Source organism: Mchenga conophoros, linkage group LG18 (assembly GCF_057382185.1).
Source record: "Mchenga conophoros isolate Kocher_MC1m ecotype Shallow Benthic linkage group LG18, M_conophoros_male_GT1.1, whole genome shotgun sequence".
Lineage (NCBI taxonomy): Eukaryota > Metazoa > Chordata > Actinopteri > Cichliformes > Cichlidae > Mchenga > Mchenga conophoros.
In genome coordinates, this window is record NC_140543.1 from 12,562,846 (window position 1) to 12,580,374 (window position 17,529).

At 37.5% G+C, this 17,529-nt stretch overlaps 1 protein-coding gene and 1 long non-coding RNA gene across 4 annotated transcripts in view; one reads left to right on the forward strand and one right to left on the reverse strand.

Annotated features, from left to right (window-relative positions):
- LOC146553325 (uncharacterized) overlaps positions 1-17,529 on the reverse strand; it is a 60,295-nt gene that overhangs the window by 34,530 nt on the left and 8,236 nt on the right. Inside the window, exon 2 of the long non-coding RNA XR_014889554.1 lies at positions 5,170-5,394. This is a non-coding gene — a long non-coding RNA (uncharacterized LOC146553325). The remainder of the gene's footprint in view (positions 1-5,169; positions 5,395-17,529) is intronic.
- Positions 1-17,529, forward strand: part of LOC146553326 (netrin-G1-like) — a 64,595-nt gene that overhangs the window by 8,581 nt on the left and 38,485 nt on the right. The gene's annotated exons all lie outside the window — the stretch shown is intronic.

Here is a 17,529-nt window from a genome sequence, read left to right on the forward strand (position 1 = left end):
TATGTCCGTATTTACAAGCAAATCTGTATGTACGACCCCGTTCACAAGATGGATGGTATCAAATTTTTTGAACAAGCATTCATAGTTCGCATATGATATCATAAAGATTTTGGTGGAATTTACATGTTTCACAGGACTTTTATAATATTTGGTTCTGACTTTGCTACAAAATTTCAGTTCCCCCTTGAGATGCTTTACATCATTTTTTCTATGCGGAACACTTTATTTACAACAGATTACACTGCTAAACAAATGACATCAGCAAAACTTGCTGTTTCGCTTAGGAAGTGCCTAAGAAAACAATGTCATGTTGAAAATAATCAAACTTCGAGGATTTTCCTTCACTGGATGATTGCATGTGCGTAAAGACACAAGTAGACTGTGTTCAGCCACCAAATGAAATAAATTGAAAAGATTAGCTGAGGACAAACCATATTGATCTGTTGTGAGACTTTTCTGCCTCATTGGTAGGACAGAACAGTCCCATTAGTGTAAATTCCAGCTGTATGGTAACTCTCAACTATTCTTGCTTCTGGCTAGAATGCCTTTCACCTCTGACATGAATTTGGGGTCATGATTATCTAGATCATCAAGAACACAGACTCCTTCTGGAAACACTTAAATGCCTGTTGTGTGTTTGATCTGTTTACATGCAGACTGACACCAGTGACCTTATCCACCAGTGCTTCCTGAGACTTTGTTGAAGATGAGAGGAGCATGCAAATCAGCTCTTTCAGCCAATCACTAAGTTGCCTGTTGTTGTGAGCCGACTCTAATCAGTTTTTCCCAGGAGTTGGTTTTCCTCATAGTGGATGGTCAAAGAATCCTCAATGTCTTGGCCCCCATCCCTTTCTCCATGTGTTTATGATTCCCATTTCCTATTTCGATTGCTGCTCAAAGAAGATTTTATGCATATGAAAGGTTCATTAATCATTCAATTGTGTTGTGGTTTTGCTAAAATGACAAAGATACAACCTTTTGAATTAGAGACTCAATATTCAATAATGAGACTCCAGGATATACAGGGTGTAGGAGATGTGTTCTGCATCAAGGAGTTAGCCTTGTTTATATTTTTAGCTGCAGACCTTCAGGGGTTCTTCAGAATGTGTTGGTATTAAGCCTGTTCTCCTACGGTGTGCTATGGCGCTGTCACTCAGTAACACTCAACACTGGTATTTTTTACTGTACAGGTTGTGTGAAAGGAAGGAAACAATAAAATTGTAATATTCTGTATTAATACAAATGATCCAATTAAATGTATTTAAAAAGTTGCTGGCCAAATGATAATTATACTATTGTACCACTTGGGCATTAATGAAAATTAGCTGTTAAAACAGAGAAACTAAATAAGTGTTTTCAATTACACACCTTTTTTCTGTCTCTAAAAGCCATATTAGGCTGGCTTGTGGGGATCTGATAGTAATTCACTAAAGTAGCAAACCATTGGATCAAATGCAGCGAGAAATGAGGTTTAATGTTCAAGCATTTCATAGATAGACTTAATTTTTTGTAGTTCAAGTGCATGAGCATGGATATGTTTACTCCACAAAGCATAAATTAGCATCAGGAAGATGGATCTGGATATACTGGATAAATAAATTCTCTTTTGCTGAATAGACCACCCTGTCAAGCATTTAGTATTTAGTATTTATTTAGTATTTAGTATTTATATGCTGACCCTCATTTTATTCACTATGGCAGCTCTGAAGCTGCCATAGTGTAGTAGTGTCTGGATTGTACCTTTCTGATTAGAGAACCCAGTGGTTTGGTGATTTGAAACGTGGCAGAAGATGAGAGATACTCTGTGCTTCCACAACATCTAGGGATCTGGCAGTTAATCTAAACGAATGAATGTGAGCTCTGAGTTAGGTGTCATCTGCCCACATGCTCTACGCTATCTTGAGCCATGCTGGTTCAACCACATCAAGTTGGCAATTGTGTAAACATTTCTGAGAGTGATTCAGTAATCGTGCTTATGCCAGCTACTCTGGGTCTAACTGGGTATATTCTTGTAATTCCTCTGAACTTTATTCAGCTCTCTCAGAATGGATGAAAGAAGTTGTGGCTGCCAGTTTGCCACACGGCCCCCTTTGGAGGCTTAGTAAGGAGAGACGAGACGAGAGCCCCGAGTAAGCTGCTTGGAGACTGCCACATTATTGACAGTCAATGCAGCAGACTTATCTTTGCTGGCAATGACAGCAGTCATTGTGAAATTTCAGTCTGTGTCTTACATGCACACAGAATTGGCGTAATAGACTTTAAAAAGACAACTAGATTATGGGGGAGAAAAGGGGACGTAACCTTTGATACATACATTGGATGTGAGGGCAATGACAGATGAATCTCCAAAATGGCTTTTTTCTCATGGCATGTAGGGGCCAGTTCTGTGGTTTCATGAATCAATGAAGACCTATTCTATGAGAAAGTCAAACTACATCTCACTCTGTGACTTTGGTAACTATCCCCCCTTATTTGCCAGCTTCCAGTTATTTTCAATAGATCATGGTGTGCATTTATTAGATTGCAGTGAAACATCTTGCTTGTCAAGTTCAAGTTTCAAAATACAAAATGCTCAGCTGTTAACAAAGCATATATCATGTGTGTTTTTAGGCCTGAGTTGGTGAAATATTTGGTTGTGCAGAGCTTGTAATTAGGGCTAAAACTTGGTAAAGTAAAAAGCATTAGGTCTTCAATGTCAAGTCTGCACTGATGTTTGGATTAATCTGTAACAAAAAGACCTGAAGCACACATCAGTGCAAGTCCAGTGATCCTTATTTTCAGCATCTTTCGTGCTTTTCTTAGAGCAGCTTTCCAGCTACCTTCTTCACTCAACACTTCACACACCACTCGCGTCAGGTCCCTACAACTTACTAAAACAGGGAAGGCTTGACCAGGTGATGAAGAACAGCGGTGTGGGTCAGCCTCCTATGCCACCACACCCTGAACCCACTGCTCCACCCCTCCCCTTCAGCTGTGCCACAAACCACACCCCACCACATAATCACGCTCACACTATACCATCAATCTAGTACCAACTGCAAGGCAGAAAAGATTAGATTATATAAAATATGAGAATACATTGTAATTGTATTCTTATGGTTTTGACCAAAATCACTTTTTTACACTACTCCCAGTTATTTCAGTGAATAAAGAAGCAGCATTATTCATTTTATTATTTTGTATAGTTTGTGATCAGCTGTAATCTCTCACTAGTCCAATTTTCTGAGATAAAATGAGGGTCAGCAATAAGTGATGAACGTGTCTGTGCAGAACCAGGTTAAGTAGTGGTATCAGGAGTTATGTGTCTATCTCCAGTTCTGGAACTAACCAAGCAGTTCAGAGGTCAAGCCAGAAACTGTCACTGGACCTCTCTGATCTCTGTACCCCTCCTCCTCGGTGGGGAATTCACTCATCCATGTATTTGTTTGGAGACAGGGAACAGTTGGAGCATTTAACTTGCCGTCACCCCGATGCCCTTGACTCTGTTCTGAACTGGCCCTGCCCAGCACATCATCACCGCACCACTGCGTACCAAGACACCGAGATGACATGCAACATGTCCCCTGACTCCGAGAGAGGAGGAGAGTCATCATTTATTCTTTCACTCGCCTGCCACTTCTTTTGTCTCCTGGCTTTTTAATTTCCTTCTCCCTTGTTTTCTGTCAGCTGATGATGCATAATATCCATGTCTTGTTTGAACATGTGGAGGTTGGATGCTCCATATGAGGTGAGCACTTGACAGATAGAGATATGTCGGCATTATTGCCCCAGGATCTGTGACAGGTTAAATCTTAGAGGGTTGTAAATACAAAGACGGATGAATTATGCATGGAGATATAAAAGAAAATGATGGGCATTGTGGCTTAAATAGGCAGAGTATTCCTGGCTTAATATTCAAAGCATGTTTTCACTCTGATTTAGAGCACATACAGTATTATTGCTGTATATCGTAATTGCTTTATTCTGTTGTCGAGTACACAAAAGCCAGTTTTGACATTTTAATGTGTATATGAAAATACTGCTTCCTGAGCAAAAATGTTACTAATTGTGTTGCTATAATCTCAAATTACACCCCCATGATATTTGCTATCCATATAAAAGTGCATGCCTATTAAGATTATTATCTATTACGAAACGGGAAAGCTTACCATTCTGATTCAGTGAAACAGATGGTTCAGTTCTTATTGTGGATTTGTGAGTTTTACACTCCACTACTTTCACCAGCATGTGATGGAACCAAGCTGGTTGGCACGGCAGATTGTCAGACCGTGATGTTTCTTGACATTATGTTTGCCAACTGCTTTTGAAATCAAGTGAAAATGTGACATACATTTCCACTTAACACAGCTGGGGTCAAGCACATGCAAGTAAGGAAATGCAGGATTTTTCAGCTGAATTACCAAAATGTATTTAAACTTCTATTGTTATAACATTGGCCAGCTGTTTCACAGATTTTTCTTTTTATATATCTCTGCAAATCCTAAGCCTTACATTTTTGCTACATATGTCAGCATGTGTTACCCTTTTTTGTGGGTTTTTTGGTAATTTATCTGCATAACTCTTGATCCATTATCAAAGTGTATTCACTTTGCTGACTCAAAGGCTCTGTAATTGCTATTCATCAAATTGCTTTCTTGCCAAAGTAAGGTAAATATTATTTGTGACCCCAATCTTTTCATTGGAGCATGTTTAATTTGGATATCTGGGTTTTCATTTTCCACAGAGAAAGTTATTAAACCTATACTGGAAACATTTAGCAAATAGAATAATTCAATAAAAAACACTCCCACAAACTTCATGTAAGAGAGATTATCGTGAGCTGAATACATCTCAGTACCTCATCATTCTCTGTTTCAACGTCAAAACATTTCATTATGAGTAGTGACACAAAGTTCCACGATTCTGTCAACGATAACCAAACATTATCCATAATTTAAATCTGCCCGATCCCCCCTTCAGAGTTGGTTCATGGAGAAGGTATGTATGCTTTCTAGTGCATTTGTAATGTATTGCTTTAATTTACTTTGAGAAAAAGGACAAAGTCAAAAGACAGAGACAAATCTGGCAAGTAGGGTGGGATGGTTAAGGGAGGGTTGTGTTGGCGTGACAAAAATGTGGGAAAATTCTCAGAATAAAACCCTGTAAACAAGCATGCTTCTGGTCACATACCTGACATCATGTGCTGCCTTTGGGTTTGGAAGCTGCGTGCTTGTAGTCTGAGACCCGCCCTGCATCCATTGTGATGATTTTCAGCACAAAGTAATTTGGATACAGAAGTTGTTGTTTTCCATGCACTTTGAACTTCATGGTACAATGACAGATGCACAAGTAGAGATGAACTCATCTGTATACCAAAGTATTCTAGACTCAAATGTGAGGCCATCTGTTTGACACCTAAAGCCAGAAAGAAATTGTGTCATGTAATAGGACAATGACGGCAAGCACATCAACAAAAAAGAAAAGAATCAAGTGTTGCAATAGCCCAGTCAACTGAAGCCACATTGTCAAGAAGAACGGGCCAAAATTCATACACAGCATTGTGAGTCTTATAAAGTTATATAGAAAATGATTTCTTTGAGTTGTTGCTGCTAAAAGCAGAAAGCTACTGAGACATGGGGTGTACTTAGTTTTTCACACAAACGCACAGTCCTGTGCAAAGTTTCTTTTTCACAAGACTGTAGTAGGAATATGTATCTCAAAATGATTCAAAGGAAATCCACTTACATCATCTATGACACATCTTTTTTCTCATAGTTTAGCCACATACAGTTAGTTCGCTACACATGCAAATGCTAGCACGTGTCAAACTCAAGGCCCGTGGGCCAAATGTTGCCCACCAAGTCATTTTATGTGGCCCACGAGAGCTTGTGCACGATTGTCTTAAAATAAGTTTAGTGTACGCTGCCTAAAAGTGCTCATTGGCCGTAAAGCAGCATGTATGAAACCACAATGCATTTCAGTTATTTGAAACTCAGTGAGCCCTGGTACCAGGGACAAGAAGGAGAACAGCTAGTTTAACGTGATGTACTGCCAGATCTGTTATTTAAATATAGTAATGTGATAATGTGTGGTATCGACAGAAAGGTCAGAATCTCAGCTAAAAGTTTATAAAACCATTTCAATGACCACCAAAAAGCTAAAACAGCAAACAATTAAAGAGCAGGTAAACAGATTCTGCCAAAAGATGTAAACACAAAGCCCGGATCCCACATACAGGACATGCCCATCGGGCATGAAAAGCCAACATTTGACAGCTTCTCAAACTCCAGATTTGGTCACTCTCCAACCGAAAATCACTGAACCAGCAGCAAAAGAAGACCAGTAAACTACACTTCATATTTGAAAAACATTGTGATGAATCCCCACTTACTTTAGCTGTCTTGCTTCCACCACAATCAAATCACACTTCCTTCACAGCTCTACCTCAGTGTGCTTCAAGACTAGTTTCCCACCAAAAATCTTTATTTTCTGTCTTATTTGCTTCCTTATTACGCACCGGTCTGCCGTTGTGTACAGTGTTGTCAACCGCTGGTTTTTTTTCCCCAAAAAATGCCATCTGACAAGAAAGCCTACAGCACCAGACATTTCAGCTTTCACAATTTATGCAAAATGCTGAACTATATCTCTAATAAAACCTCTATGACTTTGTTTCTGTTTTTTTGCTTTTTACTATAGAAATCTCTGGTTTTTTTATGACTAAAGTTAAAAAAAACAACAACAACCACAAAAAATGGACAATCTGGACAATGAGCTACCAGAACTACTACTGTAATTTTATACATTTATTTCTTACAATTTAAGTCCAAAGAGTCATGCTGACCGATTTCTTTCTTTGTCACAGCAGCTTTTTCCTTAACAGGTGGAAAAAGTAAAATATGTGACTTTACACAGAAAGGGGAGTGTCATGTGTCCGGGCCTCCTAAGATCAAAGTGGGCTGTGTGTGGTCTGTAACTGTGCTAGCACATTCGTGGCACTCTACTGGCAAAGACATAATACAAACATGAGTAAATGAGCACTTAAGAAATAATTTGTCATTTCACTGGGCATGGTGCCTGTCACTACCAGTGAGCCAGCTTAACTCTTCAAGAGAAGTTATAATTCAGAGCTGTTAATGAAGTGCTTTCCCAGTGAAGATATTGTTGCAGTGACTTCCATGTGAGCATGTTTTGCTTTGCACACCTTGCCTCCTGTAGCTTTTCAGTAAAGACATAAAGGTGACTGGACACTGTCTGCTGCAATTTAAAAAATAAAAAGATATTCTTTCACTATTAAGCTGCATTCTTTGTGCTTTCTCGGCCTTCAGTGCTTGTATATCTATTCAGCATCCTTCATGCTTGACAAGCTGAACTAAATTCTTATTAAGATATAGTAATTGAATTACTCAAAACCTACTTGGCAGCATGGCTTTCTATTGGTGCCCCCTGAAAAAACTCCACTTGGTTCATCCATCTGTGAAAGATTTTTTTTTTCTAAGATGTGAAGTGCATGTGTGTGTGAAGGACTTCCAATCCCTCAAGACATTGCCTATAATTTTGCCTAGAATAAAGGGTTTCAAGCAATCAAGAAGTTCTCTCACAGGGGAGGAATGCTTTCAAAGCAGTAAACACTTTGTTGGTGAGATGTTTAACAGGTTACCAGTTATTAGTGTTAAAAACACAGCAAATGTTTTAATACAATAAAATGCAAAGTAATGTAAAGTATTAAAGTGTTTGAATTTTTTTATTCAAATGTTTTTGGAAAATAATGTTAGTGCTCTTTTGCCAATTTCCAGAAAAAAAAAACATTTTGTTGAATTTCCAGAAAGGCATTCTTGTCAAATGTCTACTGTGCTGGATATGGAGGATTTAGGTTGATCAGAATGATCAATGATTATTGAGCTGATTAATAGATGAGAGGCAGTGTTAATTCATACAAGGAAATTAATCAGAGAGATTGAGCACACGCACTGAAACAAGCACAGTCTATCTACAGCACTGTGGAAAAAGTGTTTCCCCCTTACCGATTGCTTTGCTTTGTTTTGGTTTTTGCATATTTGTCAAAAATCTTTTCGATCATCAAACAAATTTTAATATTAGAAAATTATTCATGAATGCTTCCATTTTCTATCACTTATCTGGGTTCGGGTCTCAAGCTTGAGCAGAGATGCCCAGAATATCAATCTATAGATATATAGAGAGATATAGCTTGTATATAAAGATGTATAATATTTTTTTTAATTAAATCAGTGCCCGGATACGAGAAATGGTCCCTGGAGGAAGAGATTAAAAGTTTAACTTGGGTTTGTATAATGTGATTTTTTTTTTTTTTGTGGCTGGCAAGAATGTCCAAGAATTACATGAGGCCGCATCTGGATATTGGCACCACCTTCATTTGGAGCTAAATGTTCAAAAAGTTGAGTTACAGACTATAGATTCTACATTTTACTGCTTTACTGTTACAGTATCATAAGGTGAAAATATACATCTTCCTTAAAAAGTTATCCTATTTGTTATTTTTTATATTTAATGAAGCAAATTAACTTTCCATTTTCAAGTCTTTAAGCTAAGCAGGCAAACAGCTTATCAATTGTAGCTTCAAATTATCCACAAACATGACCAAAACAATTCTGCACTGTTCTGTTAAGGTGATAATATTTATATTGCATCAGACTTACCATATGTTGCCTTTAAAATCTCAAACAAGTCCAAATGAGAAAAATGAAATTTGAAAAGGTCAGCCCTTACAGAGCATTGTTTTATGTTTTTGTATTTTTTTTTAAAGAATCATGCACTGAGTAATAGGGGTCAGACTTGAAAGACAGAAATGGTTAGGAGATGACAGGCAACTGTTGCAACCCACCTCCCCTTAGGAAACCCAGCCATCATGTTGTCAGGCCATATTGATCGCTGAGAAAGAATGAAAGAGACTGTGCTATAAAGAGAGGGAGGAAGTGAGAGGTAGAGATGTAAAGTACAGAGGGGAAGAGTGTTCGTTTGGTGCGATTTTATCATGCTCAGTGAAATGGTGACATTTCAGTAATGTTTTATTCCTTACTTTGGCATTTCAAATTAATAAAAGCCTCTAATAACTATGCAGACTGAAAAGATGGAGGTTGAGTTGACACACTATGAGCTAACACACTGATGAACAATGCAGCAATTTCACTCTCACACTCGCCTCATTCTTGCTTTCACTCTTTCAATTTCATCCCAGTTTCTACCAATTTCTTAGAGATGGCCCCTGCATCCCATTGTGAACAGCTAAGGACTGAGTAGGTGTCTTTTGATTTTCTTCTCAATTAGAGTGCACCTAGAACCAGTGATCGATTTCTATCTGATTCCAAGCTGCTTATATGAAACAAATGAGTCAAATCAATAAAATATTGATTTCACGGCAGCTTATCAATGTATACTTAGCCTGTCAGCATTCTGAGGCAAGAATTGGATTACACTTTAATTCTAATTTAGTTTCAAAATACTTGCAAACTGTAGGGCCAAATAGGACTGAAAGTGAGTGCACTGATGCAAACAGTTGCCATTTTGTGGGTTTTATGTGGCAAATGTTAAACAGGACACAAGCCTCTTTACTCAGCAGAAGCAAGTTTATCTGGACTACAGAGTGAAAAATATGTTAATTCCAGTGGAATAATTTGTTTATGAGGTCAAATTACTTGGTATTAATAAGTTTGACTTTGGTGAACATGAACTTCCAGGGCTGAAAACATTTGAACATGCATTTAATGGCAAGAGGTAGATAAGAAGGTGTTACAGATTATACTCTATAGCTGGTATTAGTTCAGAATTATGCCTGAAACAATGGTTTATATGATCTCTTTAGGACTGTTTGGAGTCATTTACTTGCACTTTTGGATTAACTGATTAGATTTAGATCTAATATCAAGGTCATTGTGACCTTAAGTTTGTGGACCACTATTCTGAACCCTGATATGATTGCTCATGTCTGGACAGGTAAATACTGATTTCACTGACACAGGCATGCAAGTAAGACTTTGTATCATGTAAAAACAAAATGGCATTTAGCCAAAATGGAAAAAAAATAATTCATGCAAATAAAAGTTTGCTAGAAGGTGTAAATAAATCACTTCCAATCTCCAAATGTAAACACAACCTACTGTTTTGCATTGCTATGGAAACTTGAGGTGGGCTTCTATTATAAGCAAGTTTCATACTTAATATTTGTGTATAAGACATAAACACAAGATGTGCAAGATATCTGTGACTAAACTGGCAAACAAAGAGTATATGTGCTAAAAAGTATAATGTCAATATATGCAGTCACATAAGACAAAGGCTCAAAATGTAATTCTGTGGTTTTTCACGTCTTGCTGGGTTCTTACTATAGGTACAGAAAACAACTCTTCCAAAAATACTGTCAAAGTATTTGGACAATGATTTTTTTTGTAATTCTGCCTCTGTACAACACCACGGTGCATTTTAAATTGAATAGTCAAAACGAGGTTGGACTAATCTAGTGACTTTTAGCTTTAATTCAACTGATTTAAAAATACTGCACTAATTATGTAAGAAATACAGGCAATTTTGTAAATAGTTCTCCATTTTTAGACGCTTAAAAATAACTGGACTTTTGAGCAGGTTTATGGCAAGTGAGGGCTGTTTTCTTCTTTCTTTCTTTCATGACAAATTAAGCAGATAAAAAATCTGGAGCTGATTCTTTCTCATGAACTTACATTTGGTAGCTGCCTATTGGAAATCTCAATATGAGGTCCAAAGAGCTGCTGGTGCATTTGAAAGAGGTCCATTATTAAAATGAAGAAAAAAATAAATCTATCAGAAAGATGACAAAAACTTGCTAATAGTGGTTAGAGTAGTAATCTGGTCCACCCTCAAAGAAAGTGAATCTACAGGCCTGCTCAACAACACCAACAAGCCTGAAAGATCACAGAAGACATCTCGAGTGGATGATCACAGAGTTTTTCCCTTGATTAAGAGAAACCACATCTCAGTGTCTAGCCAAGTCAAAAATAGTCCTGAGGAGGCAGATGTATCATTGATGACATCTACAATGGACAGACACCTCCAGCAATAGAAATACAGACAGTTTAGAAAAGGTGTAAACCACTGCTTAAACTCTATAAAAAGCTCTTAAAGGCAGTGCCCAGTTGTGGAAAATGATTCTTTGAACATATGAATGCAAGCTTTATGACATAGAATAAGGCCATATTAAAAAAAAAAAAAAAAAACAGTATTGTTGATCATTTTGAAAATAGTCAAAATTGTATTTTGAGGAAAAAGTTGAAATAATATTTTGAGAAAGACAAACTGCCATATTTGCTATACCCTTTACAAAAAAGCCTTGTGTAGTAGAGATAGTGGAACAAACTGATCAGCCGTCTTGTGATAAAACATACTTCCTCTTTATTGTGCAAGGGTGTAACCATCCTTGCATCTAGCCATGAACAGAAATTTAATTTTGTACAAATCCACTCTTCCAAGTTTGTGTGGTTTTTCTGACTGAGCCGCCGCAGCCGCAGATTTCTGCACCAGCTTTTCAGCATCCTTATACTCATCACCACAATATGTTTATGTGACAAAAGAAAAATTATTTCCTTCCTTGTTACTAAAGCTGATTCTGAAGTATGATTTCACTAACTTAGAGGGTATAGCATCTATGGCAGTTTGTCTTGAAACAACAATTGTAAACACTATCTCAACTTTTATCTCAAAATGATTGATAGTATTTTTTTAATGTGCCCCTAATACTCCTTTGTACTTTCACAAGAATGATGGCAAAAGTATGGATAGGGAAAGAAACAGCTCATAGTCTGAAGAATAGCATCAAACATAATGGAGACAGTGTTAGATCATGGATCTGTATGGCTGCCAGTGAAACTACTACTATTTATTTATTATGTGAGTGCTAATATAAATAGGAGAATGATTTTTGAAGAGTACAGGGCTATACAGTCTGTTCAGATTCAGCCAGATGGTGTAGAACTGATCACTGATTACTTCACAGTGCAAGTGGATAATGACCCAGAATAAACTGCCAAAGAAAAATAAGTTTTTCAAGGCAAAGAAATTGGATAGTTTGATCTTAACCCAGCAGAGTCTGTTTTTAGTGCTGAACACAAAAATGAAGATAGGCACTCATAAACAAGCGGAAACTGAAGATGGTTGCAGTAAAAACCCGGAGAAGCATCTCAAGGGAAGAAACTCAATATTTGGTGATGTCCATGATGTCCGCTATTTAAAATTATGTTAGTCTGTCCAGCCTGTCCAATTTACTTTTGCACGCTTGCTTACTTTATACAGAATCAAAACCTTTTAAATTTGAGTGGTGTTTTTTTTACACAGAAATATCTGACTGCATTAAGTGTTCTGTCTGACAGGTCTTGACAAGAGAAATATAAATTGTGCCATATAAGTAGGCAAAGAGATAGAAATCTACCAAAGAGAATTAAACATCTTCTATTAATCACTGAAACATCCACTCTTTATAGCATTGCTAAAGCTTTTTATTGAATTCTGACACAAGAGAGGATATATCCCACACAAAGCAGATACCTACAAAGCACACACAGCAATACACAGATACACATGGGTGTATAAACATACACATCCACATATACAAGCAAAATCAGCCACACAAATACACAAGTACAAAACACATTAATTCACTTCTCCATACATAAATGCACAAATTTCATACACAGAATCAAGTGCTCACCTCCAACATCCCCCATGATAATAAGGCAGTGTTAAATATACCCCACTGGAACTCTGCCACATGGGATAGATAATGAGGCCAGGTGTTAATTAATGTGGAGTGCGTTTCTCCTAGTCTGTTGACACCCTGTGAATCCCAATCAAGACTGGGGCACTGGATCGTGGTGCGCTTGATTTGCCAAGCAGTGTACTTTAAAAGGCCAGACTGGCTGTGCTGCAACCCTCAAAGGGACTCCTTTGGCAAGAGCTGTGTTCCAAAGGGCGGAGTGTTTGGCATGTGGCAAATTGAAACACGAGCGCCGGGAGAAGTTTGTGTTTTCGTTTTGATCAAACGTCTGCACCAATAACACATTACAACACCCTCCGATATGTTGTTTGCATAACTATCTCATGCATAAGATTTTATCTGCAGTATGCGGTGTCATGCGTGACACTCAGAGGAACATACTGGTGTATTTGCACAGTTTTCTCAAATAACCATTGAGTATATGTCTTATTTATTATCTTTGACGGGTATAAAAACTCTTGCTATTACATTTGTCATGGGGCTAAATTTTTTGTCATGAGTTTAAGGACTGGCTAATCTTAATTTCCTGTTTTATTTTGAAAATATTTTATATCTTGTGTCTTTGGTGTCTTTTGTTCTTATCTTTGTTTTCTTGCCTTTTGTAATGTCTGCCCTAATTGTTTTCACTTGTGTGACATTGTCAGTTTCCCCTGAGAATGCATATATAGCCTAAGATCTATATATAAGACCTTTATATAGCCTCTTTCTCAGATTTTTTGTTTTCCATGTTCGGTTTTGTATATCAGTCTGTTTTTCCAACCTTGTGTCCTTGAGGGTTTTTTTCCCCTGCGTTATTTTTTTTTCCTTCGTTAGATTTAATATTTTTCTGCCATCTTTATGTAGCATCTTGAGTTCCTACCTTTTTGTAACTGGTAAATGGACTGGTTCTTCTGTAGTGCTGTGCTACTCTATCCGAGCACTCAAAGTGCTTTATACAACTTGCTTCATTCATCCATTTACACCCATTCATACAGGCATTCTTTCTTTGCTTTCTATGCAGTTAAGGGTTAAAGTGAGATTCAGAAGGTGGGGGAACCCTAATATCTGTGCAGTGGCTCAGCACAGGGGAGAGAAAAAAAAAAAAAAAAAAAAAAAAATCACAGTAATTTCTGTTGTGAGCTTCAGTAGATTTTCTTAGTCTGCAGGATATAATCAGCTGATGTGCTGCTGATTGTGGATTTACACATCAGAATCAAGCAAGATGTACACAGTTTGAGCAGTTATCATGCCTAATGTCCATCCCTTTCACTGACACTATACTGTTTATACTCACAGTATAAAGTTGGAATTCAGTCAGTTAATTTGAATTAATCAGCTTAATGCAAAATGATCTCTGCTACACTTGATGTAAACCTAAATCTGACCACGAGCACCACAGCCACTGTGAATTCTACTGCAAGCTAACCTGCTTATCCTGCACAAAACTATCCAGTATGTTCATGCAACATTTGAATAACACAGACATAGTATACTTAGTTTGTTTTGCAGGAGGTTTCACAATATGAAAATACATAATTTATCAAAACACATCCTATACAAAACCAATATGTGATTAAAATTATGACATCAGATATAAGCTTTAAATTTGCAGTTTATCGAGTGTTACTGAGCAGGCCTTACCTTTAAATCTAACCTTTTTTCTTCCTCTCCTGTCCTGTCTGTCTTCCTACAGCTTCCTTAAAATTACCTGACAAAAATCCTCCTCCCTTCACATTTCCGTATCTTCTGTAGTGCTAGCCAGATGCAATGTAAGGAGTAGAAAGTAAAAAGTTGCTAGAAAAATAAATACTCAAGTACAGATACCTGAAAATTCTATGTAAGTACAGTAACAAAGTATTTGTACTTCATTACTTCACATCTCTGAGGTTAAGTAATGGTTATATTAACTTTTTTTTTATCTCCTCTGTAAAGCTCCTGCAATTTATAATAAGTATAATTTTACTGTTAAAAATATTTAGTTTAAACTATCCTATTGTCTTGTGTATTAAATGTACATGTTTTATATATAATTTAACTTATGTGTCGTCAGGTCAGTAACACTCATATCCCACCGACCTCAGAAATGATATGATAGCCAGCCAGCCCACACACACACACACACACACACACACACACACACACACACACACACACACACACACACACACACACACACACACACAGACAGGTCGGATGTCCTTCATTCCTCTGAAGGTCAGAAGAATGAAAAGTCTGGCTCTGTTGTGAACCACTGCTGGCCCTGACTGCAGGTCATTAAAGCTCTATTGAGTTTCTGCCAAAGCTCTGACTCTACCAATATCTCACCATGGCTCATCTCAGCTGTCTTTTCTGTCCAATTTATACCAAGCCCTGAAAAGATCAACACCCAGCCTCTGTGCTCACTATACACATGTGCATTCCTGGATATCATCGTTTTGGCCTGTCGCCTGTGCATCATTACAAATGTATCATCCTCACTTAAAGCCAGGAACAGTATGAGTTCAGTTCAAAAGAGAGTTTTCCTGAGAGTTGAGAATTTATTGTCACATCTGATGGGCATCTTCTGATTTTGTCGAGTGGCGCTTCAGCTCAAATTATCGCCATTTTGGTTTTCTTGGATCAACTACCTGAACACTGAATCGCAGCCGAGTTACATCTTCAAACTGTCATTTGTCAGGGTTTCTCCTCCTCTGGTGCACCCCATGAATGAGGATGGGCATCCGATTGTGTGATAAAGGGGGTTTGGGCCAGCGACAGGTCTGCAGGTGTCATGCGGCAAGTCAGGAGGTGCAAGGCCGAGCAGGATGATGGGCTGATTAATCCAGCAACACCTCAGGTCCAATGGGAGAGATTTTGCTGCCACAGAGGTGCTGAGTCAAATAAGTTACTGAAGTCTCAGCACAAACTAGCGAGGCACACGCAGGTCACAGATTAATATTACCATAGGGTTCATATTGCACTTTTACTTCAATTTGTACATATAAACAAATACTGAAGCATCTTAAAAATTGTAGTTGCAGATTTCATGAATAAGAATGGAAACCACAGAATTATACTACAACAATCTCCAAAGTACCAAGAAGTCATGTTGTTGTGTATTTCAGGAAGCCCACAGGTTAGTCAGATTTACCGGGGGAAAAAAAATGTGGGTGAGTGGAAAATTATCATAATATTATATTATCAAAATAATTATCAACCTCTATTAAAATTATTCAAAATCTTGCTAATTTAAACTTTTCCATTTTAAGTCCACTGCTATTTTCTATAAACCTCCAAATAATGCGGTTTAGATAATCTAGATAAACTCTTGTTTTTTCCCTTACCCCCTCAGATTTTATCATACAAATAGTGCTTCTGGTTGTCACATTTACTTTGGCCACCCACACTGCAAGAAAAAAAATGCTTGCTGCATTTATATGCTTATTTTTGTTGCATTGAATCTGATGAAATTGCATTTTTGTTTTTTAACATAAATGCTTACTGAATCATTGTTATCAAGTTGTCAGTTTTAGCTAGAACTGAAAATGTGGTTTCTCTCCTTTTTTGTATAAATTTGTTCTCTACTCCATTTGTATAAGCATGCATACAGAGTATCATTGTAGACATGTATTATTTTGTATATGTAGGTGCTAATGTGGGTTAACACTCCATATGAAAACCCAAAGAAGTTGTTTGATTTAGTCTGACTCTTAGTAATAACTTGAAAAATATGACTTTATAAATGTCATCATTATGTCTTCCTTTTGTTTTTCTTAGTCAAGGTAAACTTAAGTGCACAAATTGCATCTCTCTTCATATCCTCTGAGCCTCTTTTTGCACCTAAAATTGAACACATTTATCACAGGGTAGTGTGTAAATTTAAATGAGACATCACCATGAAAAAAGTGAAGTCTAATTCACTTAATACACATTTACTATGCAAAGTGATATGTCTCCAAGCAATAGACAGACAAAGTAAACCAGCCAAAACATGTTAATGTTCAGTCTGAAAATAGTCTGAAATAATAAGCACGCCTTAAAGAAGATGACTGGAGTGCAAAACTATGCTGAGTTCAATATGTAATCTCTGCTTCAGGTCCAGAAATCTGTCAGCTAAACTGATTGGTTGGATTGCCTCTATCCGTTCTTCAGCAGTGGCTGTCACTGGCCACAGAATTTATCTTCCGAGCCACATCCTCTGTCAAACAGCACCTCAACAGGAGGTTGCACTTTGTCTATCTCACAGGCCATATGTCACTCATTTAAGCATCTGCCTCACACATTATGTGTGTATATGTGTGTGTGTGTGTGTGTGTGTGTAAAATGTGGGTCTCCCTCATAAATGGCTGTACAGTATAGGCTCCAGAGATTAGGACATCATTTGCTGTTCAGGCCTCCTTTCACTCTTTCACTAAGGCAGTGCCCCCGGACGGATCATCTAGCATCAATAGAAACTGTGCTCCGTTACACAGCAGCCATGAGGGTAACAGAGATGTCAGCAATGCCAATGAATGATGACCCATTAGACGCTCTTGCAGTGTTGTATGTTCTGTAATGTCAGTGGGTGTGAGATACATAGGAAGGTCATCAATCTATAACATGAACCTATATGTACTATGCAAGATAAAGATTTAATGAGAAATTATAGTGATAATATGGATTTGTACATCTGCATGAAGAAGAAAATTTTCACATGACTCTATGCAGTTCTGTAAAAAAAAAAAAAAAAAAAAAAAACAAAGTATACTACCCCATGAGACAATGGTTTATAGAAACACTCTTAGCAGTGATAAGTTGAAGTAATTATTTTCTGTATG